Source organism: Orcinus orca, chromosome 13 (genome assembly GCF_937001465.1).
Source record: "Orcinus orca chromosome 13, mOrcOrc1.1, whole genome shotgun sequence".
Taxonomy (NCBI): domain Eukaryota; kingdom Metazoa; phylum Chordata; class Mammalia; order Artiodactyla; family Delphinidae; genus Orcinus; species Orcinus orca.
The window spans coordinates 39212814-39226303 of record NC_064571.1 but is presented as its reverse complement, the minus strand read 5'-3'; the positions used below and the strand labels follow the sequence as shown (position 1 = coordinate 39226303).

The window sequence follows — 13490 nt, the reverse complement described above, 5'->3', positions numbered from 1 at the left end:
TGAGCAAAAATATATTTGATTATGGCCCCTCACACCCTAGGGGTGGTCCTGTGTACTTGATGTCTATGTAACATCATCTCTTTTAGTTTTATAGTTGACTGTTTAATAGTCTGCATATGGATATACTCAGTGAATGACTATAATGTTTTTCCTATACTCTTTTGCCTCTTCAGTAGATTACAAACCCTATTCAGCTCTCTCTTTTTTTAAAATGCAAAGTAAAAAGGCTTAAATGGAATCTTTCCATCATTTACTCCTTGTTACTAGTTCAGCATTTGTTTTCAAGCTTTGCCAAGGGTTGTTTCCACTATAAAATTGTGGTCTCTTCTATCAGCTGGACCCTTAATACCACAGTAATCGTTTTGGGTGCTGAGTTATCCCTCGTTTCCTTGTCTTCAGTGGCTAGTCCAAACTTCAAGCTCTCTTCCCCATCATTTGGCTAAAAGTAATTCCCTTTCCCCATGCCCTTACTCTCAGTCAAGGCATTTTTCTCCTACACACACACACACACACACACACACACACACACACACACACACACACACACACACACACACACCCCTCAACTTCCTGATAGATCCCCAACTTGTACCACCATCAAATTATCTTCTCTCACTCTTTCCTCCATTTCACTGTAAGTAGTATTCTTCATTCTATCCAAAGTTAAATACTCCAGTGTGTTCTGATTAACCCCCCTCCTGCCTATTCAGAACCACATGTTCTCAACTGTCCCCCCGCTGTCTCTCTCTCTCCCTCTCTCTCTGTGTCACACACACATTTGCACACACACACAACTTCCTCCTCTCTGATACCTCTTTCCTCCCAATATATAAATTCTTCCCTATATATATATAAATATATAAAGTTAATTTTTTAATACTAAACAAACAAACAAACAGCTCTTCCTCAATCCAGTGTCCCCCTCAAAACAGGCTACCACATCCTATTGTGAACTGCATGTGCCCAGCAGGGAGCATTCACAGAATCAACATGGTGACCAGGTTTTCTGGGACTGACCATTACACAACCTGAGCAATTATACGTAGTGACTCTCTTCAAATTGTCTCCTTCCCTTTATAGTTACTCTTCCTGGAAAAAAAAAGCTGTAAGTTACACTTGCTGTTTCTTCTTCCTTATCGTCTCCTCACTCCTTAACTGCTTCTGCCCCCTCTCTACCTCTCTGTAAGATTTGGTGCTAAGGCCAACAGTTTCTTATTACCAAATCTAATGGACATTTTTCTACCTTTATCTTACCCAGTGGTTATTTGAAGTTACAGACCATCCCTTTCTTGAAATTTCTTTAACTTCCATCCTCTTCTGATTTTTCCTTCCTCTTGCCTCGCTAGCCAGCTCTCAGTTTCCTTCAAGATCTTTGGTTGTCTGAGCCCTACTTAGCGGTCAGTGTTCTCTGGGGTTACATCCTAGACTCTATCCTCTTTTTTCAAATTTGCTTCAGTGACATAGTTGAAACATTCGACTTTACCTATAATGGGGTCACATTTTGAGACATGGAGTTTTGGGGGTGGAGATGAAGAGGGAATGTTCTAAAGTCAAGGGCAAGGTATAATATAACTTAGCCTTAGAGATCCTTTTAATAGTCTATGAACACAGTAGAAAACAACGTTCCATAAGCCTCCATGGTTTTTCCTTCAGTGTTGGAAGAGATTATTGAATTTCACCTGAGCACCAGGTTATATGTATTTGACTTGGGTTTAGGACCAAAACTATTAAAAAAAAAAATAGGCACAGTATCTTTAAATATAAGACCAACACTCAGCAGGAGGGAATGTTTAGACCAGGGAAATGGAAACTTGCTAAGAGTATTGCCTCTCGTCTTGGGACGAGGCAATTTTGGGACGTAAGCTGTATGAGAGGAATGGTGGGAAAAATCATTGTAACTATTGATTTTCTCTATCCCTTTTGTTCTTCCTTTGCTTTGCCAAAGGTGTATATTTGGATTTGCATAAGTGAAATGTGCATGTGCACTCTGCTACCTGCGTGCAAATAACTCTTCTGTCTGTATCTCCAGCTTGGTCTTCTGAGAGCAGGCTCACATGCTGGCGATTCCCTTTATAGGCAGATTATCCCTTCATATCAACACTCTCTAGACAGAACTCAGCCTTTCTCCCCTGCCTTTACAGGATACTCCCCAACTACTCCCCCTTCTCTACTCCTACCTGGAAGAATAATACTTTTGTTCAATCACACAAGCCAAAATACCTGAGAATTGTCCATGGATATTTTCTTTCCCTTAGTATCCACATTCCATTAACAGCCAAGTCATATTCCCACTATTCTCTTAAAGTTGCTCAAACCCTTTCTCTAGCTGTCCATCCCACTGCTATTGCCTTCGTTTATACTTGTCATCTTCCAACTTTTCCTAAAATTATTACACTGGCTTTTAACTTGTTTTGTTTTGTTTTTTTTTCAAGCTTCCATCTTATCCCCTCTTCCTTCCACTGTTAAGAAAAAGCATACAGTGCTTGGAAATAAAGGCCAAGGCTGTGCAGTAGATCCTTTCAATGTGATGTGTTATTTAACAGGTCTACCCAGTAATTATTTCATTATGGAATGTACCACCATTGGAGTTGTTTTTTTTAATTATTATTATTATTATTATTATTGGAATTTGTAAGGTAAGGACTCACACCCTAGGCAGTTACATGTTAACTTGTAGATTTTTGCCTGGTAGAGATGCAAACAGTTTTGTCCCTAAAAGAGATAATCCCAAGATTTTATTGATCTAACACTAACCAGAACTGTCTCTAACTTAAAAGAATAAGAAACTCATTTTGATTCCTCTCCTGAGAGCCTATGTAAACCCCCATTCTTCAAGTGTCTTAGAACCAGCTTACCTAAATTACTGGTTCCCTCATTATTTAATGAGTTAAATAAAATTCTTGACCAGTGTCCATTCTATATTAACATGAGGCTCATTTTTAAAACTTTTTGAAAATTATACTTTGACACCATGCTGCTACTAATAGATTCTTTCCAAATTGCTTATCTGATCATGTTATTTCTCTGTTTATTTCCCTTAATGGCTCCCTGTAAACTTAAGGACTGATGTTCACCCTCCTTAGCTTGACACCTTCATGTCCTTTATGGCTTTAGTCCTCCCTACTTTTTTAGCTAAATCTCCTGCCATCCCCTCACAAACACCTTATGTTCTAACCATATGACACTACTAAACAAGCAACACTTTCTCGTCTTTGTACATGCTGCTCTCTCATCTAGAACCCCTCCCCCATCTCACCTCCGCTACCCTTTCCCCTTTTCCCTCCTTTCTGTATTATTTACCTTCAAGACAGCCCAGCTATCACCTCCTGTCAAAGCCTCCCCTGGTCAGAACGCATGCTGGGTTAGGTATTCCTCTCCTGTGTTCTCCCTGTGCTTCCAGCTATTGCAACACTTGCCGTACCCTCTACAATTCTTCATTTGCTTGCCTGTTTCTGAGGCTAAAAGTAGATTGTAAGCTCTTTAGCCAGGAACTGAACTGAACATCTCTTAAGTACTTAGGTTTTGACTGTACTGTTACGAAAGTGATCTATTTGCCTCATCTGCCTCAGCAAAGAATAAATTTTTGTAGTACAACTGTGTCAAATTTAGTGACTGTCAACAATGTTTTAAGCATAAGCAAAGTTAGAGGTAGCCTCTTTCCAATGACCCTTGCTCCTAAATTTATCCATTATTATGTAGAGCATTTTTCTTGATTTCTTCTTAATGTTATAGTCAGTGAAAGAAAATAAATTTTTATCATACTTTTCTCTAATAGAGGTTGTTCCACGCTTCCTGATCGTATAGTCATTAAGTTACTCGGATTTTTATTCATGCTTCAAGTTTTGCCTACATTCAAAGTAAACCGTATTTATAGGCATGAAAGTGTTCCCACTTTTCCCCCCAAGAAATTTAGAGGAAATTATCTCTTGCTGGTTTTAAGGCCAAGGCTTCCGTTGGTACACTAAGTGTTGATGGCCCTCTGATAAGAGCTGATGTCACAGCCTCCCCCAGTGTATTGTGTGGGCCCTTGACTAGTCTTTCCTCTCAGCCACTTCCAGCTGTGGCTCATCTGCCCAAGCAACATTTCACTGTGTGATTTCCTATTGAAAAATGTTCTTCTTGTGCTTTTCTAAATGCTGTTCTGTCTGGAGCAAGTTGGCTCCCTTTAGCAGAAAACACTGTTTGTGAGAAAAAATTTCCTAATGAAAAGAATCCTAGATTTCAATGCTGAGTATCAGCAACATAAGGAACTCACACCTGCATATGAGGATTAGAACTTTACACGTGTGATTGACCTCAGACTCCAACCAAAGCAAAAACACCATCAGGGAAATCCTCTTATGCTTTCACTCACTCTGAACCACCCCCCACACCCAGATGTCAAGGTTCATGGTAAAGTGTGGTCAATCTATGTCCTGAAGTACTTTGAGCCTCTAAATCTTTCAAAGTGTACTTTACCCTTTCATTCTGGGTTAGAAAAGCATCATCAGAAAAGCTGAACTAGAGTTACTTGATGGTCTCATATTTGATTCCTCATTTCTTTAGATAAACAAGCACCTTCTTCTATTAGTGGATGCTTCTCAGAAGATTTTGAAAACCAAAGTCTCAAGTGATATGAATGTACCTGCCTAGTTGCAGTAGGATTTGGTTCGATCAGTGGTTTTTAAACTAAGTTCTGAGTGTCCTAATGAGTCCTGCAGAAATCCCTCAGGATCAAAAGGGGTGGGTAGATGATGCTTCCCCAGCCCATTTTCAATATATGCAGCTCTATTTTTATCCACTTTATATAAATTGGGCTCTAACACACATTTCATCTGGAAAAAAAAAAAAAACAGGGTTCTACTGCTTAAAGATAAGTTTAAAAAAAGAAAACAGAACTAGAATCCTTTTTTTTGGATTCAATAGTGAGCTTACGCTGCATGCAAATAAAGTAGGCTTAAGATACTGATATTGCTGCTAGTACAAAGCAGTGACACATTTATTTTTTATTCATTTATTCTACAAATATCTATTGAACTTCTCCTATATGCTAGGCAGGGTGCTGGGTGCTGGGATATAACTAAAAATAGGCAGGGTACCTACTCTCATGGACCATGTAGTCTAGCAGAAAGATGGGCAGTTAATGCACTGTGATAACTAGGTATGTGTGTTGGGGGGAGGGAGTCAAGAAAGGCTTCTGAGTGTTAATGAAGCAAAAGTAGGAAAGTAGGAGTTTTCAGGAGATGGGACTTGTAAAAGCCTGTGGGTGAGAGACATTGTGGCTCTCTGGAAGAACTGAAAAAAAATGTGTTAACTCTGGAGTGTGGAGTTCAAGATAGAGAAGGTTTGTAAGCTATCTTAAGGAGTATGGACTTAAACTTAAGAGCCATGGGAAACAGAGGGGCAAAATGATCAGATTTCTTCTTTTAAAATCTCACTCTGGCTGTAAAGTGGAGAATGGAATGAAGAGGAGCAGAGTGGGGAATCAGAGGAGAAGCTATTAGAGTGTTCCAAGTAAGAGATGGGGGTCCCCTGGGTTAAGGGAGCACAAGTGCAGGAGAAGAGCTGTGGCCAGATTCCAGAGATGATGCAGAGTTAGATTCTGCTCAGTCTGATGATCGATGGGATGGGTGTTGGGTATGGAAGGAAGAAGAAGTATCAAGGATGCTATTCAATTTTCTGGCTCAGGCAACTGAGTGGATAGTGGAGTCATTTGTGGAGACAGGGAACTCAGAGGAGAGGGTCAGGTTTAGAGGGAAGGTGATGAGATTCATTTTGGACATGAGTTAGAGATCCCCATGGGCCATCCATGTGTAGATGTTGAGTAGGCAGTTGGATGTTTAGGTGTATAGGTCAAGACACAGTCTGGGCTAGAGATATAGCTGTGGGACTTATCAGGGTAGAGGTGGTGATCAGCATCTTGAGAGTGAATGACAGCTCCTAGGTAGACTAGTAGATTGTGAAAAGAAGGGTGACCTAGAAAGGTGGCCAAGAAAAAGAGGACAAAGAGAAGGAAAATAAGAGAATCTGGTGTCATAGAAATCAAGAGAAGAGAATGGTTCAAGGATGAGCGAGTGAGATACAGTGTTAAATGCTGCACAGGTCACAGTCTGACAAGTGTCTTCAAAATGCAGGCCTGCCTTCTGTCAGTGACAATATTCACAAGCTGTCTGGGATTATCTCAGTCTAGTCAAAAAGTTCTCTGTACTAATCCAGGAATAAATCTCATGTGTAACTGTACAAAAATAACCAGGAGACAGGGCTCCTTTAATTCTCAGTGGATTTCTATATCAATGTATAATTTTTGTAAATATCTGAAGAAGTTTAAAATCCAAACAGCTAATGATTGAAAAATCCGTACCCACATACATGTGGGCAAATAGCTAAGGCCGTCTCTGAAGTGATTTCTCTCAAAATCCAAAAACCAAAATCAAGAATTCCACATGATCTACTCTTTAATGTAGTATAATGTTAGTATTATGTAAAATATAATAAATAAAACTTTGGGATAAATAGCTAGAGTAAGTGGAATCCACACACATACCCTAAAAAACTGCAAAGTCATGTTAACCCGCAATTACATTTTCCTCAGACTTACTTTCACCTTCCACTGAGCTTTCTTTACATTCTGTCCCTTATCCCCCTTTCTACCTGTACTTTTGGCGATAACCTTAAGGGAGCTATGATTGTGGGTAAATATGTTGAGTTTGAGATCCTTCACAGAATAGGAGGTAGTGTTTCCCACAAGGGAAGTCATTCTTTGCAGAGTTCACCACTCTGTAAACCACATGGCTGGAAGGAAACCTGGGGGTTATCTAGTCTACATTCTTCCTTTTATAGTCAATGAAATTAGGGCAGAAAGAAAAGAAGTAACTTGAGCAATGACACATCAGGCATTGAGTGGGCAGCTGAAGTAGGTCTACATACAGCCTGCCCTGGATATATAAATATAATGCATCTTGGAGAAGACAGAAAGAACTAAAATATGTTCTGTCCTATTTTATACTGCAAGACTAAATCTGTTCATGTCAAGTTGCTAAATCATTCAAATATAAAATAAAGAAAAAGGTTTACTTTTGTATGTTTGAGAGACATTATGAGAAACAGTCCACAAACATGAATTCTCTTTTATTTCCTGTTTCACTTCATTTTATGCAGACATTTGTTTCCAAAGAGATCAAAGATAGGAAAACACACTGACTTATTCTGTGGTAGTCTGTGTAGCCTACATCTTGGTTCAGGGTCCTTTCCATTACAGCACTCAAGTTCATCCATCATCCCTTTCCCAACAATGCCAATACTTTCACCTTCCTATGAGATGTCAGGGATTCATGTGCCTGCTTGGATAGAACTGGCAATGGGACAAAGAGAGACTGGGCCAGGAGAGGCTGTTAAATCCAACTGTCCCTGGGCCAGGTCAGTGTAAGAGGGGAAATGGCTTTCTGTGGACAGATGCACCCCTGAGCTGCCAGGGATCTTGATTGGATGGTAGAGGAGGCAGCTTTCTAAATATTGGAAATCCAAAACCCATGGTAGGTGATGGAGTATAAGGAAAGACCTTAGACTTTGGAGTAAATGGACTTGGCTTAGCATCCTAGCTGTGCTTCTTAGAAGCAATGAGACTTTACAGATTTATTTTAACATCTCTAAGCCCTTAGTTTCTTCATCTGTAAAATTTAGTTGTGAAGATGCAATGAAATAAAGAATGTTAAGAACCCAGCACAATAGTTAATAAATTTTAATTTCTCTTTTCTTCACTTTAAATTCCTTAGGTTCCTCCCATCTCAAGCCCTGTCTCTTCACATCCCAACTAGATGGCTCTGCTAAAGATAGACTCAAGTTTTTACTGAAATACCTTTGAAGAAAACCTCCTCGGAACTTGGACCCACTTTTCAGAAGGAATTGGCACGGTAAGCCAACACTATTGGTCCCCCCCGCCGACAGTTTTATTGAGATATAATTGACATATATCATTGTATAAGTTTAAGGTATACAACATAATTATTCAATTTATGTACATGTTGCAAAATTATCACCACAATAGGATTAGTTAACATCCATCAACTCAAATAGTAACAACTTTTTTCCTTATGATGAGAACTTTTAATATCCACTCTCTTAGCAACTTTTCAAATATACAATACAGTATTGTTAACTGTTGTCATCATGTTGTACATTATATCCTCAGGACTTATTTATCCTATAACTAGAAGTTTGTATCTTTTGATTACCTTCACCTAATTACATCATCCCCTGCTACTATAACCCCCACCTACTCCCCACCCCCTACCTTTGACAATTACAAATCTTATCTTTGTTTCTATGGGTTTGGTTTTTTGGATTCTACCTATATGTGAGATTATACAGTATTTGTCTTTCTCTGACTTATTTCATTTAGCATAATGCCCTCAAGTTTCCTCCATGTTGTTGCAAATAGCAAGACTTCCTTTTTTCTAATGGCTGAATAGTATTCTATTGGGTGTATATATACCACAATTTCTTTATCCATTCATCTGTTGATGGACACTTAGGTTGTTTCTGTGTTTTGGCTATTGTAAATAATGCTGCAATGAACATGAGGTGCAGATATTTCTTCGAGATACTGATTTTGTTTCCTTTGGTTATAACCCAGGAGTGAAATTGCTGGATCATATGGTAGTTCTATTTTTATTGTTTTTTTTGAAGAACCTCCATACTGTTTTCCATAATGTCTTTACCAATTTACATTTCTACCAAGAGTGCTCAACAGTTCCCTTTTCTCCATGTTTTCGCCAGCATTTGTTATCTCTTGTCTTTTTCATGATAGTCATTCTTATAGATGTGAGGTAATAGAGTGGTTTTGAGTTGCATTTTCCTAATAATTAGTGATGGCCAACACTATTTGTGACAGAGAAAAATTGCTTGCAATTTATAATACCCAACTGATTCCAAAAGAAGTTCTTTGCTGAACGGTGTGATTGGTATGAGGATGCAAGATTAAGAAAGTTCACTAACTTGTTCTGCATTGGAAACTTTTTATTTATTTATTTTTTTGCAGGAGGTAGAAGGGGAGGGCAGGGACAAGGGACAAGGCAGTGAGATCCAGAACCAGGGAAAACTGAAGCTTATGTGTGGACAAGATTAAAGGGTGAAGAGGTAGCCAAGGGGAACTTTGTGGGGCGCATGGGGATGTTTAATAGGAGTTTCTGTGAAAGTTTGCCATCTGGTGCTTGATATAACCCTTTCATGCATCTCTCTATGAAATCTGTAATAAAACCTGTGTTTCTAATAATGTCTCAGGGGAGTCGAATTTGTTCTTCTTGAGAAGTATAGAAGTGCTGAGTCCTACTTCAAGGTGTCTGTGAGTCCAGGACAGGGCTGACTATGAAGTCTAGACATATCTGTGTCATATTACTTAGATATCAGCATCCTCTCCTCTGGCCAAAGATATGCATTGTTTTTAAAAAGGAGAATAAAGAAATAAACACCTAGAAACCATCATTATTAAGCCCAGAACCACACATCAACTGTCTGAAGGATGAAGATAGTTTCATCTGGCAAAGGAACACAAAATCCAGAAGATTTCGGCTTAACCTACATCTTCCCTTTGTACCTTACAAAATGGTTGTAGAGCTTCCACTCCAAATCTTTCTGATCTGGACAATGTCACTCATTCAGAACATTTACCTGATGCTGCAAAATTTGTGTGAAAAGTCAAGGAATAAAACAGTATTCAGTAAATCCTAAGGCAGGGACTCTCAGTTGACTGAGAACTCTTTCTATGCCCAGAAAGCTAACAGCAGCAGCTTTCCCAGCTCATTTGTGAGGTACTGAGGGAATGCGGTAATTTTCAGAGCTTCCAGCAGAGCTTGTGGTCACATTTAGCTCTATAGCTCTACCTGCTCATAACTCTCCTTGCTTTTTCACAGTGGAACTGGGTCTTTCAGGAAGCAAGAAATAGCTTTTAAGAAAAAGGTCTCAGAAAAACACATACCTCATAAAAACTGATAAGCGTGAAAATTGCTTGTAATATAGATGACAAAGTCCAGGAGAGAATCCAGGAAGCTTTTAAGATTTGAGAGTGGTGCGTAGTGTACTGCTTTGGAACAAAGGCTACTCAAATGAATAAGCTGCAGGGATTTGTTGTGGGAGCTTAATTGCTTCAAGACTTTGGTGCCACTTCCAGAACAGCTACTTGTTTAATTGGAAAATTGGTTTCTACAGAATGACTAACAGGTACAAATGAGTGGATGACGCTCTGCTGCAAAGATAACATAAAGAAAGCTCTGAATGTGCTACCCTGAGCCATCATATAAGCCAGCTCTGAGAACTGAGCATTGTGATGTAGAGGAAAGAGCATAAGATTTAGAGTCAAATGACCAAGATGAAAACCCAAGCTCTAATATTTGCTACCTGTCAAGTAGCAGGTCACTCAGTTCTTCTGAGACTCAATATGCTCTTCTATCAAATGAGGTGTTATATGTCACATGATTGTCATGAGGCTCAATGGATATAAAGTACAGATGGAAGCACTTATAGGTTATTACAAGATATTGAATATAGTTCCCTGTGCTATACAGTAAATCTCTGTTGCTTATCTGTTTTATATGTAGTAGCTTCTCTCTATTAATCCCATACTGCTAATTTATCCCCTCCACATTACCCCTTTGGTAACTGTAAGTTTGTTTTCTGTGTCTGTGAGTCTGTTTCTGTTTTTGTATATAGATTCATTTGTATTATTTTTTAGATTCCACATATAAGTGATATAATACTATATTTGTCTTTCTCTGATTTACTTCACTTACTATGATATCCTGTAGGTCCATCCATGTTGCTGCAAATGGCAATATTTCATTCTTTTTTTATGGCTGAGTAATATACCATTGTATATGGGCACCTTGTTAAGCCAGTTGTCTGTTGATGGACACCTGGGTTGCTTCCATGTCTTGGCTATTGTAAACAGTGTGGCCATGAACATTGAGGTACATGTATCTTTTCTTTTTTTTTTAAATCTAACAAAGTGTTTTTATTTTTTAATTTTATTTTTTATTAAAGTATAGTTGAACTACAATATTGTGTTAATTACCACTGTACAGCAAAGTTATACATATATATACATTCTTTTTCATATTCTTTTCCATTATGGTTTGTCACAGGCTATTGAATATAGTTTCCTGTGCTATACAGTAGGACCTTGTTATTTATCTGTTCTATATATTGTATTTCAAATTGGAGTTTGTGTGTTTTCTGGATATATGCCCAGGAGTGGGATTGCTGGATCACATGGTAGCTCTATTTTTAGTTTTTTAAAGAACTTCATACTGTTTTCCATAGTGTCTGCATCAATTTACATTCCCACCAACAGTGTAGGAGGGTTCCCTTTTCTCTACACCCCCTCCAGCTTTTATTTTTTGTAGACTTTTTGATGATAGCCATTCTGACTGGTGTGAGGTATCTCATTGTGGGTTTGATCTGCATTTCTCTAATATTAGCGATGTTGAACATCTTTTCACGTGCCTGTTGGCCTAGATGGAAGCAATTAAAATTTTATTTTATTTAATTTTTAAATTTATTTAATTATTCATTTTTGGCTGCGCTGGGTCTTCACTACTGCGTGCGGACTTTCTCTAGTTGCAGCGAGTGGGGGCTACTCTTCGTTGCGGTGTGCAGGCTTCTCACTGCAGTGGCTTCTCTTGTTGCAGAGCACAGGCTCTAGGTGTGCAGGCTTCAATAGTTGTGGCACACGGGCTCAGTAACTGTGGCTTGCAGGCTCTAGAGCGCGGGCTCAGTAGTTGTGGCACACGGGCTTAGTTGCTCCGCAGTATGTGGGATCTTCCCAGACCAGGGCTTGGGCCCGTGTCCTCTGCATTAGCAGGCAGATTCTTAACTACTGTGCCACCTGGGAAGCCCTAAAAAAATTTTTTTTAATTTAAAAACTAATACATGTTTAGCACAAGAAACTTGGAAAACAGAAAAAGAAAAAGGAAAATACCAAAGAAGTACCCATCATTTTATCAACCAAGGAGAATAGATAGTATTTCAGTGTCTTCAATCTTTTTTATATGTATGGGTACACACACACACACACACACACACACACACACTCTTCCTTTTAAAGAAAAATAACATTTTAACTGCATATGTTTTTGTAGCCTGCGTTTCTACTTAGCAATATATTGCGAAATATTTCCTGTGTCAATAGTCTTCTACTACATGTTTAGGAAAGCAATTTTTGTGTGTGTCTGTGTGTGGTCACACCGCATGTCTTATGGAATCTTATTTCCCCAACCTGGGATTGAACCCAGGCCCACAGCAGTGAAAGCCCCGAGTTTTTACCACTGGACCACCAGGGAATTCCCAGTAAAGCCCTTTTAAAACTGTGAAGGGCCATTCATATATCAGTAGTTATTATTAAAATATGAATGAATGAGTGAATATCCTCATCTCTTCCCCAATATACACAAAACCCTATGCATCCAAAAAGTTTTCCTGCATCATTCTATTGGCAATTCTCTAAATAAAACTTAAGGTGAGTGCAATAATTTTTGCCTAGCTTTTGTTATTTCTTTTCTAATCTTTTCTTTCTAATAACTAGGAAGACAAAAGTTACAAAATGAGATTATGTGCCAATATATTTTATTTTAAATGCCTTTGATTTATTCTCTTCAAATTTGCTTTAGCAATGATGCATGGCTTCTGTTGAGAAGTGCTACATGTGTACCATGATGTTTCACATTAACATAATTTAACAGTAATTACCTGGAATCTGGACCCACTGTCCATTTGTTTTCCACGTTCAAGGTCTTTTACTCTCATGAAGAATATATATGCTTTTGCTATGCACACAACTAGGAAATAAATTGCAACTTTGATTTGGAAGTGGTTAAAGATGATGAATGGGCAAGTTAATTTGGTATGAGGATGTTTTGCCCACTTTCCCTACCGTATCTAATCTGGATTGAGATTTTGGAGGCATGGACCCTCTTTCTGACTCTGTTACTATTCATGCATTGTAAGCAAGCCACTCATCTTTCCTCAACCTTGGTTTTCTCATCTGTAAAATGTCAGGAGGAAAAGAGATCATCTCTAAACTTCTAAGATTTTAAGGCCACACTTGGAGAACCAGGTGAGCATCCTGTTGGCATACCAGAAATGCCCTGGAACAGCTCTAACTATTTGATAACATATTGAAATCTTTTGTATCACTTATTAAAATGCCCCTGCTAGAGCTTCCAAGTGCCCCCATTCTGCAATCCCACCACTTTCAATGTCCCTGGCCCTTCCTCCTGGACCTTCAGCCTCCTCCAAATTCTACCAACTAAGGGGCCTCCAGCTGGCATCCATTCTGGTTACTCAGTTTCTGACTCCATCCAGTTTTTAAATATTTTGAATATCCCTCCTGATTATAAGAAGCTCCTTTGCATGCCCAGTGCACAATGCATGCCGGCTCATGACAGAGGCTAAATCATTATCCCTGTGACTAAATCTTCTGAAGTTCACAAAATTGGAGACTATGTTTAGAATTGACCATT

At 38.8% G+C, this 13490-nt stretch overlaps 1 protein-coding gene across 7 annotated transcripts in view; it reads left to right on the top strand.

Annotated features, from left to right (window-relative positions):
* The window catches only part of EHBP1 (EH domain binding protein 1), a 494124-nt gene that overhangs the window by 26540 nt on the left and 454094 nt on the right, over positions 1-13490 (top strand). For all 7 annotated transcript variants that reach the window (XM_049696094.1, XM_049696098.1, XM_049696097.1 and 4 more), the window contains one exon: positions 7752-7889. The gene's annotated coding sequence lies outside the window, so the exon portion shown is untranslated. Of the gene's footprint in view, positions 1-7751; positions 7890-13490 lie in introns of those variants that run through there.